The sequence below is a fragment of the Pinus tabuliformis genome, chromosome 5_2 (genome assembly GCF_031772625.1).
Source record: "Pinus tabuliformis cultivar Carrire ecotype Pingquan chromosome 5_2, CPIR1, whole genome shotgun sequence".
NCBI classification, from domain to species: domain Eukaryota; kingdom Viridiplantae; phylum Streptophyta; class Pinopsida; order Pinales; family Pinaceae; genus Pinus; species Pinus tabuliformis.
The window spans coordinates 605,890,652-605,902,798 of NC_142306.1; positions in this window are offsets into that span (position 1 = coordinate 605,890,652).

The following is a 12,147-nucleotide window of genomic DNA, read 5'->3' on the forward strand; positions in this document are numbered from 1 at the left end:
ATTAAGGCAATCTTTAGACAAGTAAGGCCACTTTCCTGAAAGTCACAGATCTTGATTCCGATGGTTGGTTTGTATGCTACAATATCCACAAGATTTAGGGCCTTCTCCTCCTCTCAAATTAGAGGGAAAACATCATTTTATAGAAAAACACACAATTTTTCTGTCACCTATTGCGACAAAACCATAGCTCAGTTTGACAAGATGTCAACACCATTGTAAAGATCTGATTGAGTATTATAATGGGTGTTTTTCAATTTTTGATAATTTGACACTTCATCCGGAATCCATCTTTCCAAGAAGGGTCGCTTGATCGCCTCTTAAAATCGAATTTCATATTCGACGCTTGTACCTTAGGGACCACCTTCCCTTAATCATTTTCATTTCAAGCCTTGATTCTCATCATGGTAAACCATTATTTACTCATGCTTTCATGGTCCCCACCGAGCCTATTCTATGTTGCAGTGTCATCGAGTCACCCTTGTTTAGAGCATTCACAATGAGTCACGTTTTCATCCTTGGAGTCTATTTCATGTCCCATTGTATCATGTCATAGTATTCCATCCATCTTTACATATTGTTCATCTTGTGTTGCCCATTTTGGCCTCTAATCATACTGTCCCCAATCCCCTTTGGAGTCGAGTCACTCACTTCCACGTCAACCATGCACTTTATGCTCTGATAATGGAAATCATTTGTTTGTCGCTCTGTCCCATTTTCCCATTTTCCCTGGTGTCAGTCCATCAGTCACATTACTATTTTCCCTCATGCCTTAGTTGAGGATCCTCATTGCCTCACCTATGGGGGCCCTATTCTGTCGACATCAACATAGTTATTCCAAAATAATGGCCTAGAGGGTGGTGTATCTTGGTTCCATCTTCCATTCTTGTTCAGCGCCTTAGATTGAGTAGAGGGACTCAATATTGCCCTTTGACTTGGTTGTTTCATTCTCATGATTCATACACTCGATGGTCCAATGATGCAGCAGATTGTACCCGCGATTTTCAGGTGTGTGTAAGACGTTTCAACCCTCATGAGGGGGTGGCCCTTCAGGTAGCCCCCCACATCCTCGGATGGCTTCATATAATGCTACAACCTCAGATGCAGTTCCACAGGTTTTATGGGTTTGGTTCCTGCCGATTGCATTGTTCATAGCATGCACGTCTCCTCTAGATGATCCATTCAGTTTTTTAGAGCCCTTCCCTATTTAGCAGGGCTTCTTCGGTTATTCTACCCTCCCTCCCACCCATTTTTTGAGGGAAGGTCCATTATATCTCATGTACTTAGATGTTATTGTATTCATTCCTCGCTCATTTTTTTTCCAGGTGAATTATGTATATGGGACACATTCTATTATTTTCTGGCTCAGTTATGCCAACATGTCATGTACCATTCAGCATGTACTTTATTGCTCCGTTTTATGTTTCTAGGCGCATCATTATTCATGTACTAAGTTATCTCAGCAGGTATAGGTATGCCTCCCCCGCCTCACTGAGATCTAGTACCACAACATAAAAGGATACTTGTGTTGGTCTAGACCCCTCTACCCCTATCCTCTTTCTGTTTAGCTCTATTGGTCTCTCTCTCTCTCTCTCTCTCTCTCTCTCTCACACACACACACACACACACACACTCCACTTTTTTGTCTAGTGATTGTGTCTTTACAACATACTTCGATCATACGTTTTTCTTCTAAAACTCGTATGTTCGAGGGAAATCTGTTATCACAAAAAAATGATCATCTAGCCTTAATTTACTAGATGGATTGAAGTACACCATGTAAGGCCAATTTTACCATAGTAAGATTACTTTCACTGTGAGAAATTACTTAATAAACCACATTTGTTAAGTAATTTATAATTAAACCCATGAAGAATAACTAGATAAATCATTATTTATTTAATTATCTTCTAGGAATAATTAATTAAACCATTGTTTAATTAATATTCCTTGTCATATTTGACCCACTTATAAAAAATAAATAGATAAATTATTAATTATCTTATTTTTCTCTATGAATAATTAATTAATCACTAATTAATTATTATTCCTTGTCAAGTTTGACTAAATCCCTTAGGAATAGTTAAATAAATCATTATTTGTTTATTATTCCTTAACCATATTTCTTGAGATGATAAATAAATCATTTATTTATTTATTATTTCTGAATAAAAGTTTAAATACTTTTTCCCTCCTAACCAAATATAATAAAATATTCCAAGTGGTTATTTCTAGGATGGGGTTAATAATATTTTATTATTGCTCATTATTATAGGATAACCTAAAATTTTGTTATAAATAGGAGGGTTTTCCATTCATTATTGAATTTTGATTATTTTCATTGTTGCACTCATTGTTGTAGCTCTGATTATTATCATTGTCACACACCATCTTCTTTTTCATTTGAGTTCCCATTGAGCTCAAACATTTTATTTATTGGGTTTAGACATTATAGAGGAGAGAGACTCTACAAAAGTTGAAGACATTTGAGGATAGCCAAGAACCCATGTGATAGAGGGGGACTGTTGTGGGGAAAAATGCCTATGCAGGACGATCCTATCCACCTAAGCTGTGACAGTGCCTTAGCAACAAACAGAGACAGCTATTCTAGTATTCTTCCTTTATGAAATGAGAATAGAGAGAGATGGATGGACTAACCGGTGTCTTCCGTTTGTCCCTCGATCCAGATCCTCTCCTCTTTGAGAGCTCCCAGCTACTCGCCTTCTCGCTCGCCCAGCTTCAATAGGTTCCTGCAAGATCACAAGAAGGGAACACTACAAAGACATAGATTCGTATTCATAACTAGTTCAGGATTAGAAGTAAACAAAATACACCAATGCAATCATACATCGAGAACACATCAGCATATAGGAGAAACCAAGATAGCTTTATTGATGAATAACAAGGTTCAGGAGGAGATACAACCAAGAGAGTTCTAATCCAACATCTCACTCCCACCAAATGAAATTCCTATCTTCACCTTCCCTCAAAGCATTAAGCACCCAATGATCTCAGTCTCAAACCAGCAGCAATTCTTTGCAATAACCAAATTCCAGCCTCTAGATCTCATGGAGAAGAGATCTATATATAGATGTTTAGAGTGAAGATGAGTCATCTTGTGATCTGATTAGTGTCCTCTTTCTTTGTCAGTTCTTACTTCCACTTGGAGACTAAGAGCCTCTTACTCATCACTTAGTCGAACTCATCAAGGCAAGTGTCATGGAGGAATCTTCTGGAAGCTTCCACAGTCTTGACACCTCTCACAAGATACCCTGACATTTGTCATTTCCCGCTCAGCGCACCCTGGTAGTGCTTCTACCTGCGTTGCAATGCAAGTAGCCAGTGTAACCTCTACATTTCAGCGCAGGCAGCTAGTAGAGCCTCTGAATTGATCCTGAATTGACTTGTTTTTGCGCAGTTTCTGGTGGAGAACTTCTGTGAATTGCTGTGGTTTGCTGGCCTTGTTCCTCTAGGGGTAGGAACAACATGTTTAGGGACTTTGGATCCCTTGGATTATGGACATTTCATGCTTATGGCTGTAAGGCACAAAAATGTCAATAACAGTTGCCCCCTAAAGTATGAGGCCGTTTATCGGGTGAAATGCTTTATTAGGAGGATCCGAAGTTCTTTCAATGCTGGGAGGAGACTTGTAATACAATACAATACAATACATTATTTTCATACTTTTTCATGATCTAGCTGAAGCGGGCATTCCCATGCTCAACTTTATAAAGTCATTTTCATGTACATATAACAGACAATCGTCTGATGATAGACTGATGATTCTGATAGAGCCATCATCCTTTTGGTAGGATGATTATCTGTGCTACAAAGCTGTACATTTTCATGTCTTTATTTCCTGAGTATATATCGCAGCCCGGATGGATGAAACTAGATCCGGGGTCTTCAATCTCGTCCGATCTTCACTCTAAGTACAAGTCGATCCATGTGAGAATTTCTCTGAAGTTGAACATGGAAAGACATCGCTTGATTACCAGTCAATGATGTAAACCGTTAACAAGCGCGAGAGGAATCACCGATAATGATGATGACCCTCAAGGTACTGCAGTACAATTCACGTGGTGTGAATAGAGGACTTGGCATCGAACACCACGCAAAATCTTTCGGTCGAAGGTCATTGATGTATACCTGTCGCCGGAAGTGAGAAACTTGCCATTGAGGCATGCAAGCTTCAAAGTACTGAAGGGGGTGTTCCTAGATCAACTTCTTGGATAGTGAGCTGATGTCGACAAGAAGCGATCCATCAAAGGAGGGCCTTAATGAATCCCACATCAATGACACAGAACAGAGCTAATGATTTTGATGGAGGTGAAAACGATCTGATGACATATGATTAAGGGTGGCGGTCATGAAAGAGTATAATGTATGGTAGTGGATGGGACACAGGTGACTTCTCTGAACGACTTCTCTTGAACATATGGTGACACTGATGTGATGGATCGGTAGCATTACCCCAAATATGGATGGTATGGCGAGACCATGGTGATGTGACCGGTGAATGAAACAACCCAACCCGATTGTGGTACGGAGGAAAAGTGTCATGTTCAAGAGCGACTTGCTACCATCAAAGTTTCTTGAGTTTCTCCCAATTTTTCCCCAGTCATTGCTGACCAGTACCTTTTTATTTTTGTCAAGCTTGAGGAGGATAACATATGCTTGTTTTATAACCTGCCCTTCGGGCAAGCCCATCGCTATGTTTTAACGAGCCTAGCGATAGGGAAACTCGTTCTCGTCTAAAGACAAGTTTGTCGCTATTTAATGCATTTAACGAGTCTAGCGACAAAGACAACTCGGTCCTTTTCATTTTTAGAGAGTCTGAAAAGGTACATAAAGTTAACTCCAAAAGTCCTTTTTCGTCATCTTAATCCCTTAAGTCCGAAAAAGTATAAAACAATACAGAAGGGATGAATTTTCGATCTTTTTAACAAGCCGAATAAAACAAGCGCTCGATCTTTTTGTGCAATAATCCCTCAGGTCCAAAAAGATTAAAATCTAGAGGAGGGATGGCTCTTCCGGTCACTTTAACGAGCTGGAAGGCCAAAAATCGGCAATCTTTTCATATTTTACGAGTCAGATGAAAATAGCTTAAAGAAGACTCATCTTTTGAGGAACGAGTGATAAAAGGGGTAGCAGCTGATTCCAGGGAAGGATTGGAATTTCCAAATCATGGCAGTGTCACAAGGATGGCTAGTGAAATCACTCTTCGCAGCTGTTCCTCAAAATGGGTAAACAATCATATGGAGGTGAATGATCGGCCAACGGAAAAGTGGAAGTGGTGGGCAAACACGACCAAGGCTTTAATGGCTGATGTCGCTACATTCACGGTGGTTATTTACCGGAATAGTTCATTTTTTAATGAGCTTAAACGTGGGTGGAAACATTTTCTCGATCTTATGTTTATTTTTTAACGAGCATGAACTATGTGCTAAAACTGCTCGGATCTTGCGTTTATTTTTTAACGAGCATGAACTGTGTGCTAAAACTGCTCGATTATGGTCTTGTTTTTGAGTTTCACCATAAATAGCTTTGTTCTTTCAATAGATAGTTCTGTATCTTCGACTGCTCCATCAAACGAGTTAGAAATAAACAACATTTTGCTTGAAAATGAGATTGAAACACTAATATTTTACTTTGAACTACGTGAAAAGCAATTAAAAAGTGTTTTTACCTCTCATTTTACCATTTCATTTGCACTTGGTTTGTTGGAGCTTTGGAGGTGCCTCTTCCTCTTCGATTTTCATCAGCTGATTTCGGGAGATTCTGTGGACGATTCTCGGCGCCGTCTGGACCAGGTAGGAGCTATACCCTAGCTCTTTCTTTTCATGGTTTCCTTTTTTCGTTCTGTGCCTCTTTTCCTGATTTTCTGAGCACCTAGGGTTTCATGAGCTCGTTTTCCAATCAACGCACCCTGTACACATCGAAACCTGCGCTGAATGTCAAGCAGTATGAAGGAAGTTTGACATTCAACGTAGGTGAACCACTACTCTAGGTGCGTTGGGCGAGAAAGAGGAAATTTTTGCACAGTTTTTGATGAAAATTTTGCCTGTTTTTCATCAAAATCAGGATCTTACTCCTTCTCTTGTTTGTTTTGCAGGGATCTTTGAGCAAAATGACCCTTACATGGTGAGAGCGAGAGCATGAAGAAGAGGACATGATTGCCCTACACGATCCAGTTACAGTGAACGCGCTGAGGAACTGTGGCTTGCTGAAGTTCTTTCGCATCTCTAGCATGAGACAGCAGATGAACCTACTGCAATATTTGTTCGATGCTTGGGACCCCGACCACCAAGTTTTTCAGATTAGGGGTAAGTCTATCCCCTTGACAGCAGTGGACATCTATTTCTTGACTGGTTTGTCGAGGCGAGGTGCCCCCATCTCTTTGTCAGGTTCGGTCCGGGGGAGCGACTCTGTGAGAGATTATGTCCGCCAGTACTATAGGGAAGGATCTCAGCCGAGTAAAGACAGCAAGATCGTTATCCGTGATGTCACCGACAGGCCCCTCAGGGCTATCTTGTTTACTTTTGGTAGGATGGCCAGTAGCGTGTCCCTTCACGTAGCCAACAGGTCCTATATGCAGCATGCCTTGGAATGCCTCCAACCGAAATTGTTCAACTGGTGTGATGCGGTACTTCTGGTGATGAAAGAACAGTTGGCCAAGGTAAAGACTGGAAGATTGAAGAACTTCGGGTTCGGTTCTATTTTGACCGCCTTCGCCTTGGAGAGGATACCACTGATGCAGCCTCAGTACATTGCACTTGACTTACCTTCTCCTACCGAGCCACGTATGCAGAGATGGGTGGTCCACATGTCTCGTCATGCAGGCCAGTCTCAGATTTCATTTTCTGATACCTTCTTCAGGTGGTTCGATCGTCAGGAGATGTTTTATGCCGAGTATCCATATGTTGGCATGGATTTCCGGGGTGATCCGGATTTAGTACTGCCGGCTGGTGAGCAGTGGGGCGCTATTGGTAAAATCTCTGACCATATCACTGTTTACTGTTTTTGCTTATAATGTTCTTGTGCTTTACTCTATCAAGACTTTAATCAAACTCATGTGTACATGCAGATGTTGGTCCTGTCGGCCCAGTAGCCCGCCCGAGAGTGCCAGCTGTCGCCCCAGCAGGAGAGGCTGCCGGGAGAGTTATTCTTCGCGATCTCGATGTGGCTGAGACTCTTTCAGCTGTGCAGGAGCAGGTTGAGAGCCTCACTCTCGGTATTCCAGATGTGAGGATTGACGAGTTGCCGTTGCAGCTACAGCGGCATACTACTGGCGTGCCTAGACGATGGACTCGTCTCTTACGCATGATTGCACAGGCCGTGACTTGCTATCACGAGCATCATTAGACTAGGGTGCCCCCTAGCATTTTGAGTTTTTGGGTCATATGACCGATTTTGTCTTGGTTACAGAACATTATATGTAAACCATAAACAGCTATATATATTTTTGATTTTCGGAGTTTTATTCTGGTTTATGTGATCCATATGTGAAACATTGATGATGTTTTCCTTTTTATAAATTTTGCAAATGTCTATCTAACACATAGTTTGCTAATGAGTCGGTCAATGTGTTTAAGTTTCTGGAAATGTGTTGATATTGAATAAGATCAAATTGTCTTTCCAAAATCTTAACCCTTAGGAACATGTGATAAATAGCTGGATTTTGGACAGAGTAGATACCAGTGAGTTGTAGTACTACGAGTTGTGAGTCTAGCCTGACAACTAGTCGGCATATACCATGGGTGATGGCATCAGAGAGTAGTTCTATCAACGCGCTATACTCAGCGATGTTGTTCGTTGATTGACCAATACATACACCTCTGAAACTCACTAACTCGCCACTTGGATCAAAAATGGCCTAGGCTGCGGAGGATAGGTTTCGTGAACTACGACTCGCTCCGTCGGCATATCCAACACATGGTTCCAATGGATTCGACATCTGCAATAAATGTAAAAAGTGGATTACTTAACCAAAATAAACACTTTAGCGAAAACGAAAATGTAACAAAAGCATACAGGTTACTATTAGGCATAGTAACGCTTGAGGTACAACCCGTTACGAGGTTGTGCCAGTGGAATTCCGTCATAATCCATTAACTCATAGGCTCCTTTTGCTAATACCCTTTTAACAATATAGGGGCCCATCCATAAAGACTTAAATTTACCAGCTCCCAATTTATCGGATTCTTGGTCGTAAAGCAAGACCAAATCACCTTCTGAGAAGACACGGGGTTTGACATTCTTGTCGAACTGCGCCTTGACTCGTTTCTTATGGGCTTCCTTAGCCAATGCGGCGTCATGACGGGTTTCATCCAATTGGATTAACTCCAAGAAACGAGCCTCTTCTTCCGAAGTTCCGGGGAGGAGATCAATTGCGAGTTTAAGAGACGAGATTTCACACTGGATTGGTAGGATTGCTTCCAGGCCATACACCAGTTGGAAAGGTGTGAATCCAGTTGCATTCCTTAGCGATGTTCGGTAGGCCCACAAAGCTGAGTACAGGATTAGGTGCCATCTTCTTTTGTGAACCCCAATCATCCTTTGCAGCATGCGCTTTAGGACTTTGTTGATTGCTTCAACTTGCCCGTTAGCTTGCGGATAATATGGGGTAGAGCTGTCATGAGACAACCCTAGTTTGGCAGCTAATTCGACCATCATGTGATTGCGAAAATGCGATCCATGATCTGTGACTATAGCCTATGGTACGCCGAATCTGGCGACTACATGATTGAAAAAGAATAGGGCAGTTGTTTCACCAGTATTATCTAATGTAGGCATCGCCTCGGCCCATTTGGTAAAATAGTCAACTGCGACTATAATATACCCATGCCCCCCGGTCGAGGTGGGGTTACATGTCATGAAATCGATGCCCCATTTGGCGAAAGGCCCCACAGCTACTATTGGCTGCAGCGGAGCGGGTGGTCTTCTGGTTTTGCTATCAAAAATCTGACAAGCATGGCAACTTCTGACTGCGGTTATGCAATCTTTGAACATGGTTGGCCAGAAGTATCCTGCTCGTAATATTTTTTGTGCTGTAGCATATCCAGATTGATGCCCCCCACAGGCGCCTGAATGACACTCATTCAGGGCTTTTTCGGCTTCCTCATGGGTGAGGCACCTTCTCAGAACCGTATCGACACCACGACGGTAAAGTGTATCACCGACGATCATGTAGTCTTTTGCTTGGTATCGATTACGTTTTTGTTCGGAGTGGGAGGTGTTTGGCCGAAATTTTTGGGTTTGGAGATAAACGATGATATCTCCATACCACTCATCGCTTGTTGATATCAGAAACAAACTTTCATCCACGATTGATTCTTAGGATGTTTCATCGTTGGATGACGATGGGAGATCGCATAATAATTCTGTGAAAACTAAAGCTTTCTTTGATTTGGATTTTACGAATTCCAGATCAAACTCTTGAAGGATCGCTATCCATTTTGAATATTTGCCCCCCAGCAACTGTCTCGACAATATATAAGTCATGGGGTTGCAATCTGATAGAATGGTAGTTTTCCAAAAGAGGACATAATGTCGAAATCTTTGTATCGCTTGAACAGCAGCAAGTGCTAGCTTTTCAACGTAAAAATATTTGCTTTCTGTATCATTTAAGTTTTTACTTAAATAATATATAGGGTGTTCAATTCCATTGACTTCTTGAACTAAAACCATTGCAATGGTCATATCCGCTGCAGCCAGATACAGGTTAAAATCTCTTTGATAGTCCGGGGCATACATTAATGATGCTTTTACTAGAGAATCTTTTAGAGCATCAAAGGAAGCTTGCGAAACCTGATCCCAGACAAAAAGTACATCCTTTTTCAAAAGACGAGTATAACCTTTAGCAAGTTCTGCGTAATTTGGAATGAACCTCCTCAGAAAGTTTGCTTTCCCTTGGAGTTTCTGAATCTGAAGCAGATTTGAAGGTGGAGGAAAATTTATGATTGCCTGAACCTTACAGGGGTCGAGACGAATCCCATCCTTCGAGACTATAAAGCCAAGTAAACGACCAGAACTGATGCAAAATACACATTTGTGTGGATTGAGTCGTATCTTGTAGTGTCGGAAACGTAGAAATATCGCTCTTAAATGCTGCGGATGATCAGCCCGCTTTTGCGAATGAGCCGGAAGGTCGTCGAGGTATGGTTGAACGATGTTCTTGATGTCGTGGAAGGCATAATTCATTGCCCTCTGAAACGTCGCCCCAACTTTCTTTAAACCAAAGGGTAATTTTCGATATGCGAATGTGCCCCACGGACAAATAAATGCAGTCTTTGACTGGTCCTGTGGGTGGATATTTATTTGATTATACCCGGAGAATCCATCCATAAATGAAAATATTTCACATCAGGTGCATTCATCAATTATCTGGTCGATGAAGGGTGTAGGGTAGTTGTCTTTTGGACAAGCTTGATTTACATCCCTATAATCGACGCACACTCTAATTGTTCCTTGTTTTTTCATAACAGGGACAATATTCGATACCCAATCGGTTAGAGGAACCGGGTAGATGAAACTAGCATGGAGAAGTTTTTCAACTTCTACCTTAATGGCAGCAGCTTTCTTGGGGTGCACCTGCCGAAGCCATTGTCTTATTGGTTTGACATTAGGATACATCTTAATTTCATGTTCAACGATACTCGAGTCGATGCCTGGCATTTCATCATATGACCAAGCAAAGACATCTCTAAATTCGCTAAAAAGAGCTTTATATATTTCAAGTTCTGAAGGAGAACAACATTTGCCAACATAAATATTCTCTACAACATCTGTTTTGGTCGAGATATTTATGGCGATAGTCTCTTTGATATTGGATAGGTTCTGCTCGGAATCCACCGTATTTACAGTATTTGATAGGAATTCAAAGACTGAAGGGTGATAAAGGTCATCTTGAGTATCTTCTTCACAATCCGGAAGAAAGGAACGATGGTGGTTATCATTCCATGGTGCCCCCTCAATCAACATTGATTGTATGATTCCTTCGTCGGTTCCATGCACTCGCGACCAAGGATCCATTGGGGTACCATATTCTCTAGACCTATCTACCCAAACGCATGACGAGCGTTGATTTGGGTTCGCCTCCCAAGCTAGGAACATTGATTGCTACAATATTTCCATTGGGCTTGGGGGCAAAACCATTGCATGATCCATGTCAATATCGTCTTCTGAAATCTTTTGCGTCGAAGATATCATGTTGCAGGTTCCTACCAACGCTATGTCTCCTACATAGATGGGAGGCGGAAGCGCGAAAGTTCCCATCAATGTGGGGTCTTTCAGTAGGCCTACTCCGATATTTTGAAGCGAATGGTTGCTTCCATGGATCATTGGAATGCTTCCCGTAACTTGAGAACCATTGGGGAGGAAGTTTTGCTGGTCGACGATTGTAATCCCTCCTTGGAAAGGGAATGCAATCTTTCTGAAATAGGTCGACACGACAGCTGCCATGGCATAGATCCATGGTCTTCCCAGTAGGATGTTGTAGTCAAGGTTCCCATCAATGACTTCGACATCTATTTCTACTGTTTTCCCTCCTAGTTCAACTTTCAAGTTATTCAGAATACCATATGGGGTATACGATCGTCCATCAAATGCCTTTAATGTTGTCGAAGATCGCGACAAGGTCGGAGATCCTAAAGTTTTCCAGCAACTCATCGACATAATACATGTGGATGCCCCCTCATCAATAATCGTTCGATGAACGGTTTTGTTGAGAGCTTTTACTTGAATAAGGAAAGCTAGTTGAGCTGGTAACTGAGGATCGTATCCTTTATGATCGAAGGACACAAGATTGGAATCCTTTGGGTCAACCCCACCGATAGCTGATAACAAAGCCTGCCTTTGGGATGGACAATTCTGTAGTACTTCAAGAGTCGACATAGCGGATGGCGATTGGGCCAAATATTGCACTATGTTATAATGCTGCGCCGCCCTAGCGCGAGGATTAAATGTCGACTTGTGTACTACTCCCTTTGGCAGTTTTATTGTTAATTCAGGTATTACTGGTGGCGTCACAACTTCTGTCGAAGTTGTTGTCGAACTACTTGGTTGATCTTTATCCTTGTTGTTCGACAGCTGCGGATTCCCGTAATATTTGTTCCTTGTCGAAATCAAAGCATCATTTTGCTGTTTTGA